This window comes from Manis javanica, chromosome 12, assembly GCF_040802235.1.
Source record: "Manis javanica isolate MJ-LG chromosome 12, MJ_LKY, whole genome shotgun sequence".
Lineage (NCBI taxonomy): Eukaryota > Metazoa > Chordata > Mammalia > Pholidota > Manidae > Manis > Manis javanica.
This window is the reverse complement of record NC_133167.1, coordinates 1,140,905-1,158,490: the sequence shown is the minus strand read 5'-3', so window position 1 is coordinate 1,158,490 and position 17,586 is coordinate 1,140,905. Positions and strand designations below refer to the sequence as shown.

General features: G+C 54.9%; 1 long non-coding RNA gene across 3 annotated transcripts; it reads left to right on the top strand.

Moving 5' to 3' along the window:
- The first annotated feature begins 1,990 nt into the window (after positions 1 to 1,990).
- Positions 1,991 to 4,829, top strand: LOC118970781 (uncharacterized). Of its 3 annotated transcripts, XR_005058886.2 has the most exons (5): positions 1,991 to 2,085; positions 2,192 to 2,264; positions 2,453 to 2,526; positions 3,379 to 3,544; positions 4,737 to 4,829. It is a non-coding gene; the product is annotated as an uncharacterized lncRNA (long non-coding RNA). The 3 variants fall into 3 exon arrangements; XR_005058884.2 differs by having other exon boundaries at positions 2,015 to 2,264; XR_012123203.1 differs by having other exon boundaries at positions 2,015 to 2,264; positions 2,403 to 2,526.
- Positions 4,830 to 17,586: the final 12,757 nt, after the last annotated feature.

Below are 17,586 nucleotides of genomic sequence, written 5' to 3'. Positions count from 1 at the left end.
GACACACAGAAAAAACCATCATTTCCAAAAAACAAATCCTGGAGATGAAAGTACAACACAGGGAATATAGTCAATAGTATTGTCCGAACTTTGCTGACAGATCTGTGGCGAGCATTTTGTAATGTGTGTAATTGTCGAATCACTGTGTTGTACACCTGAAACCATAATAATATTGTATGTCAACTATCCTCAATTCTTGAAAAAAAGAATGAATGAAACATCAAACATCAAACCAGAACGTCAAATAACACCACAGGAAAACCAAAGGGAATGGAAGGAAATAATGAAGATAAGGACAAATATTGATTGAATCAAAAAGTGCTGTAATTCAAAAATTTGTTTTCTTGAAAGCATTAATAAAACCTATGAATCTCTGGCAAGACTGAGCAGAAGGAAAGACAAGACACAAATGACACCAAAATACCCAGACTTGATATAGGGCCAGGTGTAAAGTGATGACTGAGTACCATGAACCTGTCAGTAAGGTTGCAGACATACATGAAGTGGGCCAGTTCCTAGAAACCTGTAACTGGGTACGACTGGCTCAAGAAGATAACCTAACCCACTAAGAGCTAAACACACAATCCTTTTATAGCTAATGGCCAGTGTGGATAAAGTGAAGGTTCCTGTGGCCGAGATTCCCACCTAGCCCTGGTCGGCTAGCTCACTACACACGTGTGGGCAATACATCATTATTGACTCGATATAAAGAGCTCTGCCCAGTGCTCTGGGCAACATGGTGGCATGGCTGCAAGGCTGCAGGAGAGCAGAGCAGAGGCTGGAGGGGTGGCAGCGCTGAGAACAGAGACTGAGACAACTGCAGGGCGGGTGTAGAGGCCCAGAGGACAGCTGTGCAGGCAGAGAGGCCCAGGGGCAGAGACCAGCTTGCTGCCTGCGGGCTCACTCTGAGTGGAAGGGATTCTAGTGATGGACCTGCCACCCTGGGAATAAAGTTGGGTATAAACCCTCTCACCCCAAGAATGTTCCATTGTCATTTCTTTGGTCTCATTGAATACATAGTGAACTTGCCCAGGGCTGAGACCTATTGGCAAGACACGGCCTTTAATCAGTGTATTAAAACCCCCACATGAAGAAAAAATAACCATGGCAAGGTGTAGACCTAGTCTCTGGAAACACGCAGGTGAAGCCCAGATGCACAGCTAATACAGTTGAGCACAGGTGCTTCCGGGCGGTGAGGCAGGGAGGTGGGAGGCCAGCCGCCAGCGTTTCTCCCCGCAGCTCTGGGTGTGGGGTGGGCGGCAGGGGCCCGCGAGCCAGGCAGGCTAGAGCTGAGGGAGGGTGGTGTGTGCTGAGGCCCTCCGCAAAACCTGTCCCCCCTGAAGCGGGGGCGGGGGAGGGTCAGGGCAGGTTGACAACAGGCTGGAGAGCGTGTGCTTGGCAGGACTTGGCCACCGGCAGGGAGAATGGGCAGTGGGGAGGGTTCCTGTACCATCTTGGCCTCTGGGGTTTGGGAGGGCCACTGTGTAGACATGGCCGACTCGCCCCCCCATGCCTGCTCCCCAACATGCCCCGTGTTCCCCCAGGTAGGGCAGGCTGAGCACCACAGGCAGAGCCCGGAAGCCATGGGGGCCGACGGAGCAGGCGCTGCCCCTGAGGCGTCTGCTGGGCCGGCGAGTGGGCAGAGGCTGCCCCATGTATGAGGGTGTATGAGGGTCGGGGGGCAGCTGGGAACCACCACCCGAGGCCAAGGCTCAGCACTGTGCTCACGGACCGGCGGCTGGGGCACCACCAGCACTTCCTCCTGTGGTTGGCGAGGGGCCCTGCCAGCAGCAGACCCCAGGGGAAGGTGGCTCCCCTTCCCAAACCCAAGGGCATCTGTGTATGCAGGGCACAGAGGCCGGGCGGGTCTCAGGACCCGCGTGTTGAGGCTCCGGCCTGTGGGAGGGATCCCAGGCTGGGCCGGGTTCCCTGTGCCTGAAATAGATCCATTGTTTACCCCTATTCATTGCCACATAAAAGCCAGATTTATGGGAACCGCGGCTTTGCGTGTTTCTCAGCCTGGCGGAGGCATGTGAGCAGCACGGCCCAGCCCACCGCCCTCGGGGCTCCGGACCCCACGTGCCTGTGAGTGTCTGCGGGGAGCTGGGCACCAGCCGCCCGCTTCCTCTGGCAGGCTGCCCACCTGGCCTCCCCCCACTTTCTCTCCCCTCCCCGGTGTCGGTGCCAACAGCCTGATGAAAGAGCTGGTGCCTGTTTCACTCCTGGCTGGTTGTCCTGGATTCGCTGGTTCATCTAAGAAGCAGGTATTGTGAACGGTGATGTGGGGCCAGGAGGCTGGCGCTGGGCAGGGGTCCAGCTGGGCCAAGAATGGCATCTCAGAATTAAAGGGCTGGAAGTGCCTTTGAAATATGCGCTAAATCTGTCTCCCTGGATGGCTGCAGGCAGCCCGCCGACCTCCAGAGCAGAACCTCACCTCCCGCTTTGCTCCCAGGGAGAAGTCAGCCACTCCCCAAATAAGCTGGAGGAATAATGAGCACACACTGCAAATTGAGAAGTATTTTTAAGGTAAGAAAAGAAAAAAGATGATACCCCGTCCCCTCCCCTCCTCTGAGCAAATCCTCAGCATGAACAGCCTGGCATGGACAGACCCTCCCCATGCCCTGACTCCCACCCAGGGTGCGCTGATGTCTGGTGCTGCGTGAACAAGCTCAGACCCCACACGTTTGTCCAAACTGCATCTCCTCATTGATGACTCACTGATGACACAGCACAACGGCCAGGTCTCTAGATCAGATCTATCCATTCCTTCCAACAGCCGATCATCCTCTAGCAGGGAGCTTCTCAGCCTTGGCACGGGGGCCAGCCTGGCAGTGGGGCACCACTAGCAGCATGGCCTCCACCCCTCAGGTGCCAGGAGCAACCGGAGTCAGGACCCCCCAAATGTCTCCACTGTCGCATGTCCCTGGGTCCAAACTGGGAGAGTCTGAGGCCCCTGCTCGGCCCGAGCCACGTTTATCAGCGGCCCTGTGATAAACATCCCGGTGTCTCAGGGACCTTGTGAGTCTGTGCGACAACGTGGCAAACATCTTAAACCATATCTTATATTCATGGTTTTGCTTTATAGGATTGATTGCCACAAAGGCAGACTTACTTGAATTCATGCAGCTGCAGGGTCAGAACTGTGTGGACTTTTCCAGAGCTCTGGAAGGCCCTAGCCATTCGCTCACATAGTCACCTGGTTTTGTGCATTTTGCAGAAAACAAAAAACGAAACAAACCCTGATTATTTTACTGCCAACCAGTTAAGCCTATTGTCTGCTCTGCTGCCTGAAGCGCAATGGTGGGCTGGCTGTGGGGCTTGGGGACTGTGCAGGGGACCTCCTGCATGGGTTCTCAGGACACTTTATGGGGTCTACAGCCACTTACGGGCAGAGGTACGGCATCACTCATTGCCCTGGGATAGAGATGACCTTGAAGGAATAGTCCCACCCCCAGTACACTGCTCTCCTGGGCCAGTGACACAGGGGCCAGGACCAGAGGTCACGTCCCATTATGAAGTCTCCACATGGCGCCTGGTACCAGAAGTAAGTGTGGGTGGAGGAGCTGGACGCGCATACAGCCGGAAGCTGCTCCGGAAAACCGTTCCAAGTGGAGGATTCCATCCCCACCTCTGGGCTGGCAAAACGCAAGCCCTCTCCAACCACAGACCGCGTGTCAGGGTTCATTTCTGGGCGGTCCTGACTGGGCCAGGGAGGAGGGGAGCAGGCAAACATCGCCTCTGGGCGTGCCTGGGTGTGCCTCAGTGGGCATGCCTCAGAGGAGATAGCTGGGCTGAGTAACGCAGGTGGGGGTGGCATGCCCTCCGTGGGGGCCCCCAGAGCAGGAAGGTGCACCCAGGAGCATCTGCACCCTGCTGGCTGGGGCAGCCCCCGGCTCCGCCCTCGGTCACCAGTCACCTGCTTCTCAGGCTGGGGACTTGGACTGCATGTCAGCTCCGGCATTCCTGGTTCCCAGCCCGCAGGCCACTGACTGGTGCACTCGGTGCTCAGACACCCGCCACCCACTTCCTTCTCCACTGGGAGAGGGCAGGATAGAGCTGTAGAGGCCTTGGGTCCACAGGACAGACACACGGAGCAAACTCATCATGGGACTCCAAAGGCAGGGGCCCCTGTCTGAAGCTCCATGGGCACACGGCCGTCCCAGCACCGCACCTGGCCTACCCCACACATCAGCCCAGTCAGTCTGGCGGCTGCAGACGAGAGAGGGTGCACAAGGTGCCGTGGGGTCACTGGTCAGGCCACACGTCACATGATCCACCCTGGGGACCCCAGTGCAGGTGTCTTAGGAGAGGCACTTATGCTGAGTCCCGGAGTCGGCCTCCAGAATGTCCTGCAAATCCAGTGGCTCTTGTCCCTCCTGCCCCAACCCCACACAGAGCCTGTAGCCTGGAGAGCACCTCGCTTTCCCCTAGTGCCTCCCACCAATCTGACAAACACCCATCCTCACCCTGAATCTCTCCACACGTGAGGGTCTGGGATAGAACCCCAAACCTCTGCCCTGCCTGCCTCTCCCCTCCCTCGGTGCCTCCCAGGCTCACCAGACCCACCAGTCTCTCAAGCACAGAACTGACCATGTGTCTGGTCCAGGGGTCAGGGGGTGGATGGCCCAGGACCCCAAAACCGACCAGGGTTTCGGGGCCACCATGGGGTCTTGGGGAGGCTGGTGGCACGTGCTGGGGGTTATTTGGAGACACTAATCTGTGTGCATCTGCACCAGGAGCCCCGTTGTGCCTGAAAACACCCCAAGGCTCAGTGCACACAGGAAGAGCGTCAGTGAAGGCAGTTTTCATGGTGTCTGTAGTAAATGCTGTAAAGTACTTTGGTCTAATTTGTGACTTTTTTGGTAAGAAATTGTTTATCACACGTTGCATTTCTATTGAAGTCATGCCGTCTTTTGCTCAGTTCACATGCAGTGGGCATCCATGACCTCAGGGGCACCCCGGCTCGGGAGGGCCTGGCTGCCAGTCTGCAGAAACCACAGTGGCATCTCCCGCCTCATGAATACGTGCTTCTGCCTGTCAGGGCTTGTTTGCGGCTGCTGGGGCGCTAGGACCCATAAATGTGCACAGGTCCCTTGGCAATAAAACTGGTTATGACTGGTGACCTCAGGTTGCGTGGCCACACGTCCTTGCCACCCTCCAGCTTTGCCAGCCGTCCCCCGGCCCAGGGTGGCTGCCCACACCTGCCTCCTCTGGCCAAGGCGGCCCCTGCAGGCAGCTGGGTGCTGTCTGTCTTCATCCTCACCTTCTGCGCTGCTCAGCCTCTCTTTACACTGTTCCTCCAGGGGGTTTGGCCACTGTCTGCCCCCAAAAGGTCAGCCCTGTGGGAACAGGCCCGGGCCTGGCTTGCCCACGGCAGTGTGGAGTGAGTGATGGACCACAGTGAGGACAAGGCCGCAGGCAGGCAGGAGGAAAGGGGGGGCAGTCTGAGCACCAGGGCTGGCGCTCTGGGCCCCCTTGAGATGGGCACGCTGACCCCAGGGCACACGAGGTGTCCCTCACATTGGAGTGACTGCAGAGTCCAGGCTTCTTAGGAGACAGAGCCTCAGGGTGCCACAAGTACACCAGAAGTAGGACTTCAGCGCCTGGGCCACGGGGGGCAACAGAGACGTTGCATGTGTGCTCAGCCAGGGCAGGGGACATTTCTTCCTCTTTGACGGGAAGGGTGAGCCTGCAGCAGCCATACCTATGGGCCGAGCACGTGGGCAGGCTCTGGAGGATCAGGGGAGGACCCACGGAACCAGCCACCAATGTATCCTCAGATGATAGAATCTTCTGGAGCAAGGTTCAGGTGCGCAGGGAAAGGAGGGTCCTCAATGGCCAAGGCTGGAAGTGTGCTGCAGGGAATCAGCCTGCCCCCCACTGTCCTTGCCTAGAGTGTGTGTGTACTTGCACACACAATCACATACACACACACAAATGCACACACGCGAACACATGTGTACACACATGCTCAAATTCATGACTGCACTTACACACACTTGTGCATATATTCGCACACACGCTCTTGAGCAGACATACTCATGTACACACCTATGTACATACCTATGCACGCACACACACACACACACACACACACACACACACACACACACACACCGTCCCGCCTGTCCCCTCAAGAAGAGCCCAGCCTCCCTGCATCAGTTGATTCTTCTGTGTAGTGACACCGGAGTGTCCTCGTCACTGGGCCCTGTCCTCAGGCACAGAGCAAGTCAAGGGCCCCACTGAGCCAGGCAGAGGGACCCAGGCACTGCCCCGCGAGCCAGCCCCCAGCCCCAGCTCAGGGTGACAGAGCTGCTTCCCACCTACATGCTGTGTGCAGCCCCCTCCTGCGCTCCTCGCTGCTCTTTGTCCCCCTTTGACAGGTGTCCTGCCTCCCGCGGGGGTCTTGGGTGGCCTTCGGAGATGGCTCACTGGGCCTCAGCAAACTGGCTTTCAGGGAATTGATTTCTGGTGAATTGCCTAGCGGGTGGCATGGTGACTGATGGCCTCATTCTTGATGAAGCCTGAGACTGGCTTTCCTCCTGGAGTCACCAGGCAGGGCTGGAGAAGGGGGCCTGGGGCCGGGGTCACCCATGGCAGGAGGTTCCATGCCCAGCTGCCGTCAGCACCCTCGGCCCACCCCGGGGCTGTACGCAGCAGTTTTGATGTGAGTCACAGGTGGTCACCCGCAGAACCAGGAATGGGGGTGGGGTCATCGGGGCTGGTGAGGGCCGAGGCTGGGCCCTGGAAGAGCCTCAGAGCAGAGAGGGAGTGGACGCCAGAGACAGGAGGGGGTCTGCGGAGATGGCCACTGCAGGTCAGAGCCACAGAGGCAGAGCCTTCTGGGCACAGCTGTGGGAAGGGGCAGCAGAGGAAAGGGCCTGGGGTCAGGACAGCAGGATTTTTAAGGGAGGAGGTCAGCCTTGGAGGGTAAGGCCCTGTGCAGGCCCTGGTGCAGAGGGCGGGATGCTGAGCCTCGTTCTGCTGCCAGACCAAGCACCTGCCCGACCCGTGAGTGACCGTGCCCCAGAGGCCTCTGCAGGAACAAAGGGTCGAGCATGGGGCAGAAGACAGCGCCTCCCGCTTAGGGTTGAGTGGTGTCCCCAGCATGATACGCTGGACCCCAGCTCCGCAGCTCCTAGTCCAGGGCTTTATTTTGGGAATAGGGTCATTACAGATGTAATTAGTCAGGGTAAGATGGGGCTACCAGGAGATGGGGGGGGGCCAATGCAATATGACTGCTGTCCTTTCAAGAAGAAGGACATTTAGACAAGGATACCCAGAGGGAGGTCCATGTGGAGACGGAGGCAGGTTGGAGACATGTGGCCACATGCCACAGGATGCCCGGCGCCATCTGAAGGTGGGAGAGGTGGAAGGACCCGCCCCAGAGCCTCCGGGGGGAGCAGGGTCTTTCCAACACGTCGGCCTTGGACTCTGGCCTCAGAACTGCAGGAGAATGTTTTCTGGTCGCTCTCAGCCCCCCGCCTGTGTGTAGCAGTCTCGGGAGATCGATGCCCCTCCTGTGCCCGGGGGAGCCCCTGCGTTTAGGGGCTGTACCCCCCTCAGGCGTGCAGCATTCTCCGAGCTGGCTGAGGGGGACTCGGCCCAGAAGGCGCTTCTTCTTCAAGAGGCGACTCAAGCCTTCTCCTCCGTGAAGCCGGCCCTGGCCACCCGGCCAAGCCTGGAAGCGCTCGGCACCCAAGTGAGCAGCCGTGGGTGAGGGTCGTGGAGAGGCAGGAAACCGAGTCACACGGACCTGAATAGGTGAGCTCACGGTAAGTCTGATGACAGATGGATGCCCACACAGTTTCAAAAAACCTCCGCAAAATGTGTGTTAATTACATGACACTTTACAGTTACGTAATAACACAGTAACTACAGTTTAGAAGCCTGTGGACACCAACTTAGGCGATCAAGGTGAATCCCATCAGCGACGGGCACCCAGCACCATGTGCCAGTGGACAGGACACAGCAGGAAGGCCGGGTCCCACTGTGAGATGCCTGCCCCCGTGCGGGCACCTGGATTCGAGGTCCAGGGGGGAACATCCACAGGCCACAAAATGACCTGCCTGCAGGCCTGGAGAGAGGTCAGCACAGCCAAGGGACAATGGGAAGCCCTGCCTGGTGGAAGGAGGCTCAGGAGGCCTGACAGCTGAATGGACACATGGTTTTGGCTGTAGGGACATTTGGGGATGGCAGCAAGTTTAACAGTCAGAGGTTCGAGTGGCAGTAGTGACCCAACATTAGTGTCCTGATGGGGTGGCTCCTGTGGGACCGTCCTCACCACTGCGCATCTTGTTCTGAGGGCACGGCTGGGGCACAGCCTGCACCCAACCTTCATCCAAGCCCATGTCTACTACAGGACTCCGGGCAGCTCCCTGGGCAGGCACGGGGAGGGTGGTGGCCACCAAGTGGGATCGGCAAGCAGGCTGAGCCCCAACACCAGGGTGGGAGGCATGGAGGGTTGGTGAGGGGCCAGTTTCAGGGACTGCTGTGTCCCACCTGTGGCCAGGGGCTGGCCTGGCACTCCAGGGGCCTTGGCTGCCCTGGCTGAGCCATCCTGCTCCACCAGGAGCCATCTGTGATGCCCTCTGCACCGGGCATGCATTTTAGAGCTCAGCCCTGCAATCCAGGGCCGCCAATGGGCAGTGTGGACTTGAGGGAACGACCCCCCAGCTGCCCCAAGTGCGACAAATGCTGTCACCGTGAAGCTGTTTTCCTTGCCCCAGGCCGGTGGGTAGCAGATGCCATAAATCTGCAGGAGGGAGGGTCTGTGGAAGGGGCTGCTCCCTGCCAGGTCACCCTAGGGGGTGTCTCGGGTACACATCTCTTCAGGAAGCCAGATTCCAATCAATGGGCATGAGATCAATGAGGCCTCGAATCAGCGCTTCAGAACTAGTGCCCCTAAATCCCAGGGAGCATCTCCTGCTTTCTCAGTGTGCGGCTTTGACCTCAGACCGCACCAGCCAGCAGAGGCTGGGACACAGCCTCTCCCAGTGTGGGCTCCCGGGCGTGGTCCACGTGGCAGGCGGGGCCCCGAGAGTCCGTGGCCCAGCGTGGGGCACCCTGGAAGCTGACCCTGCTGGGGTCTGTCAAGGGCGGGCTGGCAGGGCAGAGTCACGCGTGGAGGGGCATGGGCTCCCTGGAGCACGTGGCCCGAGTCCGAGTCGGAGTTCTGGCTCCTCCGTGTGTCAGTGACGGGACTCGGGCAGGCTGCCTGCCCTCACCTGCACCCAGGTGGGAGGATCAGAGAGGCCTAGCGTGCTGTGTGCCCCTTAGAAACAGCAGTCTGCAGCAGGACAAAGAGGAACTGGGTGCTACCTGCAAGAGTGAGAGACCCTCAGAGGAGCGTGGGTGCCAGGACAGCCACTGAAGGCAGCCAGAGCCTCCGGAGGGCCGCAGGAACCTGTAGCAGGACTCAGCCCGCGGGGGGCCCTGGAAGGCTACCAGAGGCTGCCGCCCGCCCCCCGTCCTCCCCTCTCCAGTGTCTGCTCTCTCTCCTCCTGAGGCCCACCGCCCCACCCCGAGCTTGGTGTCTGGCCTTAGGACACGGCTGTGACCAGACCTGCTGGTGGTGACCCCACATGACCTCCAGGCTCAAACGTGGCTGATCTCCTAGGTCACTTCACACCCTGGAGAGACTCGCATGCTCCCTGGTCACGAGCCCACCCAGCATCGGTGTCAGAGGACCCGGGTCATCCTGCCTGGGAGCTGGGTCACCAACACTGTCCCAGAGCCTGAGGCCCCCTCATCTAGAGTCTGGCCTGGAATGCCCACCTGTAAACACAGGTGTTTGGCAGGGCGGCCTGGAAACTCGGGGCTCTGTCTTGCGATCAAGGAAACATCAGCCTGGGGGCCCCTGCCTGGCAAGTACAGGGACCAGGGCTGACCGTAGGGGGGTCTCCACTCACTCTGCCTTCCTCCGCCTCTGCTCCAGCTCGAGCCCAGCGCCTGCCAGGAGCCGGTGTGACTGGCGGGCACAGGGAGGACACGGGGTGCACGCCCTTCATCGGCATGGGAATGGTGACTGTGCACCCCGACTCCCAAGGCAGCCTGTGAGTGTCCGTGGCCCTGGCATGACTATTAAGCGTCCCTCTTTTACTTCAAAAAGTGCACTGGCCAGGTGGGACACCATATGGTGTCCTGAGGCCCTGGGCACCTGGGATTTGGGATTTGAACTCGCCGAGCAGGTGAGAGACCAGTAGGGTCAGCCCGGACACCCCCAGCCACACCTTCGTCTCATGTGCAGGACATTCCACCCTCCCCGGAATCCAGCTCTGATTCCCAGAGGAGCCCGTAGGCAGCAGCCACGCAGACAAGCTGCCTCTGTGCCAGGCGCTGCTGGGAGCCGTGCCTGCTGGGAGCCGTGGATTTTTATCTGCTCCGAGTAGAAATGCTGGGAGATTAGATTTTCTGAAGAGGCTGAATGCTTAGTTTTCTTTAGTCTCAGGTGGCGAGTGGTTAACGATGTGATTCCAGGGCTGTTTATTAAATTGAGATGTATTTTGCTGCTTTATTAAGTCAACATTATCGAGTCAATTGAGAATTTGATTTTTAAGCCTGATGCAGAAGGTGTTTATATGACCAAGTTAATTGTGAAAAAGGTGATTCCGTTATTCACATATTTTCATGCACTCAGTTTTGGTTAAAAGATGAAAGACTCAACTATGATCAAATTGCCTTTTGGTTCCTGGCCTGGTTTTGGGTAGTAATTTCTTTAACTGTGCCGTGTGAATCAAATACCGGTGCTTCACTTGGGTTTTTAAAAGAAAACTATGCTATTAATTGGGCATGAAATACTAAATCACTCCACAAAGGGAACCCGCGGCAGGCGTGTGTCCTGTGCGTTCCACACTCAGCTGCTCGACCCCACTTGCCTTCATGGAGACCCGGGGGGTGTTCTGAGGTCTGAGGGCCATAGAATCAGACATGAGTTCTCTTTCAGATGAAAACTTTCATCTGAGGACGATGAGGCCATTCTCCTATTGCTGGCATCATCCGTGCTGAATCTTCTGCCATCTCTTTGCATCTTAAATGTGTATTACTTTGTGCCCCCCACCACCACCGTGCTGTACCCTTCTGCCAGGGTCTGCCTCATGCAGCATGTTGGTTGGTGAGGACCTCACTGAAGTTCCCCTGTGTGCCCAGCACTGGGGACACTGATGCGGGGGTTGTGCTCCTGGGGGTCTGAGCACTAACAGCCCGATGGGTGGGTGGCCCCCACTGGTTTTCTCGGCAGCCTAATGAATCACCACAAATGCAGCAGCTCAAGGAGACCCCACTCACCATGCCTGTGGGTCACCGATCCAGCCCCAGCCTGGCTGCATTCTCTGCTCAGGTCTCATCAGGCCTCACCACGTATCAGCCAGGCTGTGTTCTCATCTGGAGGCCTGACTAGGGAAGGATTTCCTTCCACCTCATGTAGGTTGTTGGCATAATTCATTTCCTGTGGCTGAAGGGTCCACAGCAGCTGCTTCAAGGCCCAGTGGGAGACTCTCACCCCGGTCTGCTGAGACCTGAGTCTTCCATGCCCACAGTCAAAGGATCAGTGACCCCGTCGGCTCTGCCACCCTGTGTGGGCTGAGCTCCACGCACAGCCAAGGCAAGGGAATCATGCAAGGGTGCGACACACGGAGAGGTAGGTTTGAGTAAAGGGGTGTTTCTGGTCAGCAGGAGCAGGTAGCATTTGACACCTGCCAGCAAACCAGGAACTGAGGGCAGGGGGTCCCAGGGACAGCCGTGAGGCCAGAAACCTGAGTGTGCCAGCTGGGGGACTGACTTCATTTTACAAACAGGGGAGCCAACCATTGCTGTTGAACTGTTTTTTGAGCATTAACAGGAAGGCAGGCAGACAGTGGGCTGGGCCAGAAACCTGAGGTCCTTCAGGTTCTGGAACCTCGGAAGGGTGAGCCCGCCCTGCCCCCACCTCCAGCCCTGCCCGTGGAGCCCGGCTGGCCCCAGGGTGCCGAGCAGTTCCCACGGCTGTCCCACACGGGCCACATTCCTGCAGGTGTCGTGGTGGAGCAGTGCCCATGGCTTCAAACTACTCCCTGGGCACCCATGGCTCCAGGAAACAGGCTGATCAGGCTTTGGCAGCTGAGTTCTAGGCCTTCTGGGACAGCGTTTTATTGTTGCCCAGGGAGGCTTCTGTGGCAGATTTCAGGCGCCGCCACCCCCCACCGCCATGGAAGTGTTTAGGTTCATGGGGTTCCCAGAAGTTCCCGCCACAGCACAGTCCACGGCCTCGTGCCCTCTGCCCCCTGGGGCAGGCTGCACCTACAGGGGCAGCTTCCACTAACGAAGCGTTCCTGCCACAGACGCAGAGAGGTGCCCTCCACCATCTCTGGCACCCTCACCCTTCCCTGCTGGGCTCTCAGTGGGGAGAAAACAGGCTTTCTTTCTGATCCCAGGCTTAACTTTGATCCACACACTTGTCCCCTGGCATTTGCCAGGAGGAAGAGAATGCATATCAAATGGGAGGTTTAGGGGAAACTGGGATGACCGCAATACATATTTTCAAGCATTCCAAAATAACAAAGAGGTGCTAGACACAAAAACAAGAGGCTTCACATCACACAGCCGACCATGGTGGAGGCGGAGCCTCGTACCCTTGACCTCCACGCCACAGTGGTGAGGCGGCAGTCCAATCGCAAAGTTGTGTCCAACATTTTATTTTCTCAGATTATTGATGAATTTGTCACACAGGACAGAAATAAAAGGCTTCCTAAAGTGAAGACAGAGCACATCGCCTGCTCCCTCCCGATCCCCAAGCCTGAAGGGAAGCCCACGTCACTGAAGGGAAAAACACTAAGAATTTTCTAGTTCTTTAACTTCTTAAGTAGCCTACTTGAAATATTTAGAATGCCCAGAATAATGACAAATGCTTCCTTCCTCCGTTTTGTGTGCATCCCCTGCCCCCGCCCCCACCAAAATAACCAAATGCAAGCACAGGTGTCATCAGGTATCATTCAGTGAGGATAAATGCACGCTTAAGGAGCAATATTCAAACTTCACTGAAGTGTCTGACGTAAAAAAGTGCCGGTCTGCCTCCCGCCCCATCTGGCGAAGCCCCGTTAACAGGCGTCAACATGCTCTTTTGCGTATGTGTAGTTTATTTGATATTTCTGAGATCCTCCCCGGATTTGTTCTATGACCTGTTTGATTTACCTGCTGTGCCTTGGACATCTTTCTATGCGCAGAGACATAGGTCTTAAGGTTCCATTTTAGCACTAACTCAACTTGGAGTTGAAATAAAAATTAAGGGACTGGATTTTAACTGATTTTACTAATTGTGGGAACTTTTTCTTTAGATTTCACTTCTTCCTAATGTTCAGAGTTCAGTTTGACTCAAAACACAATAAGCCAGAATAATTTCTGACTTGTTAAACTTTTCTGCCTCAATTTTCTTTTTTTTTTTTTACCATAATCAAGTCGCTTTTATTTCCTGATCATATTACTTATAAATAAAAAAACAATTTTAATTTAAAAAAAAAATCCTGCCTCAATTTTCTAAAAAAATCAGTGGGGTTGGAAATAATAGTAATTTGGCCCCTTCCCACTTCTCCTCACCTCCTCCATTTCTGATGGATCAGGTTTGGGGAGCCGAGGGACGAGGGGGGAAAAGGGGGGTGCCCACTCCTCCATCACTCGGGGAAGAGGCATGGCCGGGAGCTCGGGGGCCAGGCGCAGAGGGGGAGCTGCAGGTGGAGACGCGTCTGGCCTGTGGTGGGATGTCCAGAGGCCTCCTTGGGATGAGGCCACCAAGAACCGGCAGCAGAGCCCAGGAGAGGCTGTTAGAATAAAGCCTGAGGGGACAGCAATATGAGTGAGCCCATGCGGCCCCTTCTCAGAAGCTGCACAACATCCTGCTGAGTGAAGGCACGTCCCGGGGTCGGTGTGCGCAGGCGACTGAACGCAGTGTGAGGGCGTCCATGCCTGCGAGCACTGGGGGTAGGGGAGGGGGCTGATTCTAAATAGGGCGGTTGGGGAAAGCCTCTGGGTGGTCACATGTGGGCCAGGACCTGAGGGCTGTGGTGGTGAGAGAGTGAGCCAAGCAGGTGCTGGAGAAAAGCATTCCAGGCACAGGGACCAGCGTGTGCAAAGGCCCTGGGGCAGGTACATGGCCAAGAAACAGAAGCATCCTCCATGGTCAGGAGGACTGTGCAAGGGTCAGCTGAAGGAGTCAAGGTCAAAGGGTAAATGAGGACCGACCACATAACGTCTTTAAGACAATTTTTGACACAGTGAACTGCGCATAAGCAAAGGGTACAACTTGATCATTTTTGATACATATGTAACTCCTAAAACTGTCATGACAATCAAGACATGGCCCATATCCGTCACTGCTAAAAGTTACCTGGGGCTGCTAGTGACCCTGCAACCTTTCCTGCCTCCCCCACTGCTGGGTGTAGATATTTTTCCAAGTGGCTACCCGATTGTTCCGGGATTGCTTTTGAAAACTTTCCTTTCACCACTGAATTGTCTTTGCACCTTGTGGAGTCAGTTGTCCATATATGTGTGGGTCTGTTTCACTGAATCTGTCTGTGTGCCAGTATCACACCATCCTGGTTACTGAAGCTTTATAATAAGTTCTGAAACCAGATTGTGTTAGTCCTCCAACTTGTCCATCTTTTTAAAGTTGTTTTGGCTATTCTAGGTCCTTTACAATCCGTATGGATGTTAGGATCGATTTGTTATTTTCCTCAAGACCCTCCTGGGGCTTCGGACTGGGAATGCACAGACAATATCCATCACAGTGTGGGGAGCTGGTGTTCCAACCACATCGAGTCTTCTGGCCCATGAGTTTGAAATGTCACTTCCATGGTTTTCAGAGCACAGGTTTTGTACCCCCGAAAGATTTGTTCCTAAATATTTTGTGTTTTTTGTACTATTGTAAATGCTATTCTTTAAATGTCAACTTCCAATTGTGTGTTTCCAGGATATAAAAATAGTTTATTTTGATAGGTTGGTCTGGCGCCCTGCAACTGTGCTAGACTCCACTGGTAGCTCCGGGGACTTGTGTGTGCACACGTGGGGTTCTCACGTGGACGATCAGGTTACCTAAGCGCAGTTCACGTTCTTTCCCAATCTAGACCCTTTAGTTTCTCCTCTGACGTACTGCACCGCTGGGCCTTGAACAGAGGCGGTGAGCACAGGCCTCTCTCTGTGCCCCTCACCGCTCGAGATGACGTCTGCGTCCCGTTGGCGCCCTCCACCAGGCTGGGACACTTTGTTTTATTAGTAATTTGCTCAGAGGCTGCTTGTTTTGCTTTGTTTTTTAATCAAGAATGGATGTTGGGTTTTGTCACAGGCATTTTTAGCACCTACTAAGATGATCTTTTACAAAACATTTCATTTAATATAAATTTTTGAGTGTTAAGTCAACCTAACAGGCCTGGTATAAGCTACAGTTAGTCATCCGAATTACTTTTTTTGTTATAGCATCGGGTCGGCCTGGATAAAGTTTGGTTAAGAGACAACGACCTGTCATTTTCCCATAACGTCTCTGGCTTTGGCAGCAAGGGGACGTGGCTTCCTGGGTGCTGGGAAGCGCGCCCCCCTTTGGTGTGCTGGAGGAGCTTGAGGGGGGTTTCATTTCTTCCTTTCATGTTCGGTTGAACCCATCAGTGAACCAATCGGACCTGGAGTTTTATTGATGGGGAGGCTTTTAACCGCAAATTCAACTCATTTAATAGATATGTGGTTATTAAGACGTGTTTCTGCTTGCATGAGCTTTGGTAATTTCAAGGAATTTGTGTGTTTCATCTAAGGTTCATCTAAGGATTTACTAGCATAAATTTGTTCATAATATTCCTTTTTAATATCTGTAGAATCTGTCATGATGTCACCTCTAGTTCCTGATATTGGTGATTTGTGTCTTCTCCCTTTTTTTCTCATCAGTCTGACCAGGGATTTATCACTTTTATTGATCTACTCCAAGAACTGGCTTTTGGTTTCATGGATTTCCTAGATTTTTTCCTTTTTTTCTGTGTCATTGGTTTTCACTCTAACCGTGATTCTCCCCTTTCTGCTACTAACATTGGGTCAGTTCCTCTTTGTTTTCTAGTCTTTTAAGATGGAAGCTGAGGTCAACGGTGTGAGCCCTTCCTCTAAAAGAGCATTTAGTGCTATAAAGGCATCCTACAAGTTTTGACACAGTGTATTTTTGTTTTTTATTTAGCTCGAATAATTTGCTGATTTCCTTTCTGATTTTCTCTTTGAACCACAGGTCATTGAAACATGTGCTTTCTCGTTCCCAAATTATTGTGACTTTTCCAGATATCCTTCTGCTATTGATTCTATTTTAACTCCATTTTTGTTAGGGAACATAATTCTGTATTCCTTGAATCTTTTTAAACTTACAAAGCGTCAGTTTACAGTCCTTCATATGGTCTAATCTCGGTTCAAAAGTGCACTTGGAAAGAATGTGTGTTCTGCTGCTTGTGGGGGAGGGTTCCCAGAATGTCAGCTGAGTCACGTGTTCGGTGGCGATGCTCAGGTCCTCTATGTCCTTACTGATTTTGTTTACTTATTTTTTTCAATTACAGGGTGAGGGGAGTATTAAATACGCAAGACATTTCCACGTTTCCACTGTTATAAATCATGCGGCGTTGAACATCTTCCTACGTTTGTTTGCGGCCTGGTGTCTGTTTCCTGGGGGCATTTCTAGACCTTTCCACTTCATAACAGAGATGGTCTTCCTGACAGCTGTGCCCCGGGGTTCCTGCCAGCAACGTGTGGGCGTAGAGTCAAGGCACTCCCGGTGGCTGGCGTGTCCGGGACGTTCTCCGGAGGTGACAACAGGAGCGACCCCAGGAGCTCACGGTCTGCAGGCCAAGGATGCAAGAGCTGGTGCTGCCCCCGAGGGGCCTGCCGTCAGAACAGATGGGCGCCCTGGGCACTCATGCTGTTGGGCAGCCATCCCCACACCTCCAGAACCTCTCCATCCTCCCAAACTGAAGCTCTGTGCTCTTTAAACACTGGCCCCCCATTCTCTGCCCGCCCAGCCCTGGTCCCTACCATGCTACTCTCTCTGTCTCTACGCTCCGGCGACTCCACGGGCCTCAGATCCGTGGGGTCACACAGCGTGTGTCCCCTGCCTGGCCCATTCCATCAGCATAACACCCTCAAGTTTCGCCCACTGTCACCCGGGTCAGAATCTCCTCCCTTCGGGGGCTGTGTGGCCCCCATTGCGTGGGCGGGCCACATCGTGCTCACCCGTCCTTCTGTCGGTGGGCACCAGAACTGCTTCCACCTCTGGGCTGTTGTGCCTAGTGCTGCGGTGAGCGTGGTGAGCAAGTACCTGTCCCAGACCTGCCTCCACTTTTGGGGGTATATATTCAGAAGGGGAATACTGCATAATATGGTAGTTCCATGGTTAACTTTTGGGAACCAACCGGACAGCAGATGCACTGAACAGTGCACAAGGGTCCCTCAGTCTCTCCACAGCCTCACAACACTTGTTTCTGTCATTTTGACACTGGCCATCCTCACGGACATGCTGCTTTTATGTGTGTGGTAGGGCAGGTGTCCTGGAAGCAGAGCCTTCTGTGAATCTCGTGGTTTTCAGGAGGTGGTCTCAGCAGT